The sequence below is a fragment of the Perognathus longimembris genome, chromosome 2 (genome assembly GCF_023159225.1).
Source record: "Perognathus longimembris pacificus isolate PPM17 chromosome 2, ASM2315922v1, whole genome shotgun sequence".
NCBI lineage: Eukaryota > Metazoa > Chordata > Mammalia > Rodentia > Heteromyidae > Perognathus > Perognathus longimembris.
The window spans coordinates 22498906-22505322 of record NC_063162.1 but is presented as its reverse complement, the minus strand read 5'-3'; positions in this window follow the sequence as shown (position 1 = coordinate 22505322).

The following is a 6417-nucleotide window of genomic DNA, read 5'->3' as shown; positions in this document are numbered from 1 at the left end:
TTTGCTCAAGGCTAGCACTCTACAACTTGAGCCACAGCACCACTTCTGGCCTTTTCTATATATGTGGTGCTGGGGAATCGAACCTAGGGCTTCATGTATCCGAAGCAAGCACTCTTGCCATATTCCCAGGCCCCTATGTATACTTTTATAACTCCCCAAAATTCCCCATTCATCAGCATATTGCCCTACTAAGTATTTGTGCATTTGTTCTGCCTTTCCACCAAAGCATTAAGTTCCATGAGAATGGAGTCCATGTCTTTATTCTCAGAACCTGTCAATGGATGCCAGAAAACACATGTTGAAGAATAAACAGATGAATAAATAAATGCCCTGTCTTTGGCTATGCCCCTAGCCTGAATCGGGAGCCAAGTTCCTCCAGAGTCAGGACATTCTTAGCAGCCCAGGGATAGCTGATGTGGCTGAGGAGATGAAAACTCCTCAAAGAATATTTGGTCAACTTGTGAGCCCATCAACTGACCAAAAGTAGCAATTTTGAGTGAACTTAAAGGAGGTTTAGGCTACTGAGAGCTGGAATTTACAACAGCAGAGAGGATATCTGGGGAATTTCCTAGAAGAGCAAAGCCAGGGACTAGAAGAAGGCTCTCTCTGCTTAGAGCCATGTACTGACTGAAACCATGTGCTGGTTTGTTGTTGTGGGAAACACAGTTTAGAAGAAACTTTCCCAAACTGACTGTGGTTAAGTTGACAGGACTTGGACTTAGATACCAACTGAGTTAAAGAGATGAAGGGAGGAAGGCCAGTTTGTAAAGGATGATAAATACCAGGCTGTGGTTGGCCTTTTTCTTGCTCTCCATATAGATCAAGGCTGTTTCTAAGGATAATCAGATGGAAAGTATTATTTTCAAAGTTAATTCTGGTTCCTGGAAAGGGTGGTTGAAGGTAAAGTTGAGATGGAACCACTAATAGGGTAATTCAATGATGAAAGACAAGAATGAGAGCAAGAGAGAGAATGGGATTAAAATCAACCTGTGCTGCTAGGCTGGAGGCATGGCTCAAGTGGTAGAGCACCTATCAAGGGAAAATCCTTGAGTTCAAATCCTAGTAAGACAAAAAAACCCCACATAATTACTTTATATTATGACACAACAAAATCAAGCAAATAAATAAGCTCTAAAAACCCCAAAGCAAAGTGAAATAAATGAACCTAACCATCTATTGAGTTGGTGTCATAATCACATAGACAGAAACTATTTCAAGTAATTTTAAATCCAATAATTGTCTCTACATACATCCCTAGTGGGATACATACTAATAAAGCAAATAAATGATGATATTGATATTCTTGGAGGCCTTTGGTGTGGGAGAAGCAAACAAATAAAAAGAAAGAATAGATCAATGAATATTAGTAACCTCTCAATAGTCCTGAATTTGACTTGGATGTATCAGTAATAACTCTTGATACACTGTACATATGTATTTCATGTCTGTGTACACTGAAAAGGGCATGAAACTAACCAACTCTGTAGTAAAAAGCATCCCTAGATCCCAGATTGTGGTCTTTAAATACCATTTTGCACTAAAGAAACCAGGGCTCTTTAGATAGAGATGAAGATTCTAGGTATAAAATAAGATAAATACAAGATGATTCTGGAAATATTGTCATGTAAGAAAGCTATTATGGTCATGCCAAAAGGACTTTGGCACCAACTGAAGACACCCATTGGCCAAATCAACTGAGCATCAGTGAGAATTCTGTGATTGATGAAAACTCTTCAAATACATGTAAATCCCAGAGTTGTATACTTACAAGGAAAGAAAGCTTTGAAGAACACTAGGGAACCAACTCATTATTTGGAAAACTGAAAAGGAAGGAGAAAGAATCAAGTATTTCTATTGGCTTTCTGTTACAAGCTATACCTCAGCATAACCAGAGAGTGGGTGAAACTTTCTTTTCTTTCCTCCCTCCCTCCTCCTGTCTCTCCAGTTTGCCTGCCTTCCTTCCTTCCTTCCTTCCTTCCTTCCTCCTTCCTTCTTTCCTTTCTTCTTTCCTTCCTTTTCCTTCCTTTCTTCCTCTTTCCTGCTTTCTGTCTGTGTGTCTGTGGTACTGAGGATTAAACTCAAGACCCTGTGCTCTACTAATTAAGCTATTGCCTCCAGCTCTTTTGTTTTTACTTTGTTTTTGAGATAGAGTCTAATTTTTCCCAGGTTAGCCTCAAACTTGCAATCTTTCCGTCTCTGCCTTCTAAGAAGTTGGGGAAGTTTCTCTTACATAAGCTTCTCAAATAACAAATGATAAAGAAATGAATATAATTATAACAATATAACTTTGTAACTCCTAATGAAATAATAGAGATAAGTAATGATCATCCATGGCTGTTAATTTTGCAAAAAGAGACACAAAAGAACATTAAGTGCCTTAAGATGAAAATACAAAATGAAACTCTATAAAATGGTATTTCCAAAAATCAAACTTGAATCTAATCAAGCCTCTAGAGGTAATTACCACTGAACAGAAAATACAAGGCCAGAGGAACCAAAGGATGTAATTTGTAAACTCTGAATTGTGGGAAACTATAAGGCTAATAACTTGGCTTCTTCAAGAAATTGAAAAAAGAAAGAAATAGTTTAATTACATCTTAACAGACTTAAGAAGTATGTTTATTGATTGCATTATAGTTGAATCTTGCAAGAAATTAAAAGGAAAAGGAAAAGGAAGAAAAAGAAAAGTAAGTAATCAACTGTACTCAATTACTCATCCTCAAGTTGGAGTCTCTGAAGAAAATGGCCAGCCCAAGAGAATAGGCTTCTAAATACTGACAGTCAGGGTCAGTACCTAGAAGGGTCAGTGTCAGTGGAAACCTGGGTTTCTACCTAGCCAGCCTTCAAATGATGTCCACTGATCAACAGAGCTTCCAGGTAGTCTTTTAGTGCTTTACTTTTGTGAACTGATGAACATAGGAGGATACTAATGAGTTAGAACAATATTCTAACATGAGAGATAGAAATCAGAATTACATACTACTAGAGGAAGAATCTGAGCTTAACTTCAGTAGGGTGGATTTAAGGAGGACTGTGATTCTAGACCAGCCCAGACTTAGATGCTCAAAATATTCGTATTTCAACAGAAAAAAAAAGATGGCCACAGTAATACATGTCTGTTACCCTAGTTATGGCAGGGAGGGCAAGATAAGATTCCCACCTTAGGCAAAAAAAAAAAAAAAAAAACAAGACTCTATCTCAAAAATAACCAGAGCAGAAAGGGCTGAAGACATGATTCAAGCAGTAGAGCATCTGTCTGGCAAGCAAGCATGACGCACAAAGCCCTGAGTTCAAACCCCACTATTGGGGGAAAAAGAAAACGAAAAAAAGAAGAAAGAAAACAAAATTTGAAAAAGATAAAGAATTAATGGGGAAAAAAAACTTTATCTGGGCTGGGATAGATGACTCAGGTGGTAAATTGCCAGCCAAGCAAGCAAGCCTAGCAAGTATGAGGTTCTAAATTCCAACTCGGCTACTGGGGAAAGAAAAAAAGAAAAATAATTTTTATTTTGGTCAGTGATGGGGCTTGAACTCAGGGCCTGGGTGCTGTCCCTGAGCTCTTTTGCTCAAGGCTAGTGCTCTACCACGTCAAGCCACAGCACCACTTCCAGTTTTCATGTTGTCAATTGGAAATAAGAGTCTCATGGATTTTTCTGTTCAGGCTTGCTTTAAACCACAATCCTCAGATCACAGTTTCCTAAGTAGCTAGGATTACAGGCTTGAACCACCAGTGCCTAGAAAGAAAGACAAATTAAAAAAAAACAAACCTGTATGATCTAAAAGAAAAGCAATATAAAAGAAAGCATCCATGAACCAAGTACAGAGTATATTTTTAAGATACATTCAGAGAATCATATATATATATATATATATATATATATATATTTTTTTTTTTTTTTTTTTTTTTTGGCCAGTCCTGGGCCTTGGACTCAGGGCCTGAGCAGTGTCCCTGGCTTCTCTTTGCTCAAGGCTAGCACTCTGCCACTTGAGCCACAGTGCCACTTCTGGCCGTTTTCTGTATATGTGGTGCTGGGGAAATGAACCCAGGGCTTCATGTATTCGAGTCAAGCACTCTTGCCACTAGGCCATATTCCCAGCCCCAGAGAATCATATTTTTAAACTCCCAAAAATTAATAGTTGTACATATATTACATATGATTTATAATACCAGAAGTAAAATTATTCAATAAAAGGTTTTCATGATAAAGATGGGAAAATTATGAAAAGAAGAGTGTGTAGTAAGATTTTTTTCACATTGTAACAATACCTTAGAAAATAACTTAACCAGCTAACTTGAAGAGATGGGGAGTTGGCGGGTCTGGGGATATGGCCTAGTGGCAAGAGCGCTTGTCTTGTATACTTGAAGCCCTGGGTTCGATTCCCCAGCACCACATATACAGAAAATGGCCAGAAGTGGCGCTGTGACTCAAGTGGCAGAGTGCTAGCCTTGAACAAAGAGAAGCCAGGGACAGTGCTCAGGCCCTGAGTCCAAGGCCCAGGACTGGCAAAAAAAAAAAAAAGAGAGAGAGAGATGGGGAGTTGGGAGAGATGGGAGAGAATGATGGAAGGGATAGCATTGATCAATATGCATTGTACTAATAAACTGGCATGTTACATTGAAATGATTTTGTACAACTACTTAAAGATAATAAGAATTATAATAAAACAAAAACCAGATAAAATATTAAAAAGAAGAAATATCTATTTTGGGCTCAAGGTTTCAGTCCATAGTTGGCTTTCTCCATTGCTGTGGCCTGTGGTAAGATTGAACATCATAGATGTGGGAGCATGTGACAAAGGCTGCTTACCTCATGGCAACCAAAAAGGTAGGAGTCAGGACAGGATATAATGCCCCTCTCACATACACACGTGGATGTGCCCCCAAAGACCTAGGCTTCACCTCCAAAAATTTCCAGCACTCCCCAACATAATGCTGCTAGCTGGAGACTAAGCTTTCAACATAGGAGGCTGTGGGGAATATTTCATACTCAAACTATAACAAAAAACAAAAATTCACAGAGATAAAAAATTAGGAGAGGGGCTGGGGATATGGCCTAGTGGCAAGAGTGCTTGCCTCCTATACATGAGGCCCTGGGTTCAATTCCCCAGCACCACATATACAGAAAATGGCCAGAAGTGGCGCTGTGGCTCAAGTGGCAGAGTGCTAGCCTTGAGCAAAAAGAAGCCAGGGACAGTGCTCAGGCCCTGAGTCCAAGCCCCAGGACTGGCCAAAAAAAAATAAATAAATAAAATTAGGAGACATAAAACATCTAAACTAGAGAATAAATACAGAAAATCAAAATATCTAGTGAGGAGTGAGGAATAGTCTCAGAAAAAGAAGACAAAGAAAATATAAATGAGAAATTTATCAAAAAGGGATTCAGCACCCAAAGGGCTGAAGCAGAAGGATCAGCAATGTTCAAGGCCAAGCTGGGCTAAAATAACAAAACCCTGTCTTTAAAAAAATATATAGGGGCTGGAAATATGGCCTAGTGGCAAGAGAGCTCGCCTCGTATACATGAAGCCCTGGGTTCAATTCTCCAGCACCACATATATAGAAAATGGCCAGAAGTGGTTCTGTGGCTCAAGCAACAGAGTGCTAGCCTTGAGCAAAAAGAAGCCAGGGACAGTGCTCATGCCCTGAGTCCAAGGCCCAGGACTGGCAAAAAAAAAAAAAAAAAAGTGACTACTAAATATTCAGTACAAAGGATTTTTACAAAGTTTAACACCAACGCACATAATAATGAAATAGCAGAACACCAAAAGAGATAAAGAAGTCTTCGGAATGAGAGAAAGAATAAAAATCAAATGTGATGGTTTGGAAATAAGAATGGCAACAGACTTCACAACTGCAACAATGGAAACTTTAAGGCAATGGAATAATGTCTTTGGAGTTCTCAGGAAAAGATGTCAAGTTTAAAACTTCATTTCCAGCCAAGATATCAATCAACTATGAGACTAAAATTAATGTCATTGACTATCATTCAAGGTCTCTGAAGATCTAATTCACATGTCTTCATCAAAATGAATGAATATGAGCTGGGGGTATGGCTCAAGTGTTAGATTATTTGCCTCTCATTTGAGAGGCCTTGAGTTCAATCCTTAGTATCACAAAAAGATAACAATGAATAAACCAATGAAGAATAATTGCTGAGGCCTGTAAGCAGATCTATCATAGGAGAGGTGGGAAATTCCCAAAACAATAGAGTAGGAAAGCTCCACAGTGGCAGCTATGCAACCTAAGTTACTAGTGGAGTTACTAGTATCAGATAGGATCAAGAATAGGTGTACCATCTCCAGTTATGTAGGTTGAAACCCTATCTAGCTTGGAGTCATTAATAAAAAAAAATCCTTTTTGCACATTGTTTTCCAAGTCACACTCCTGTTGACAGATTGCATCAAACTTAGAGGAAAGGA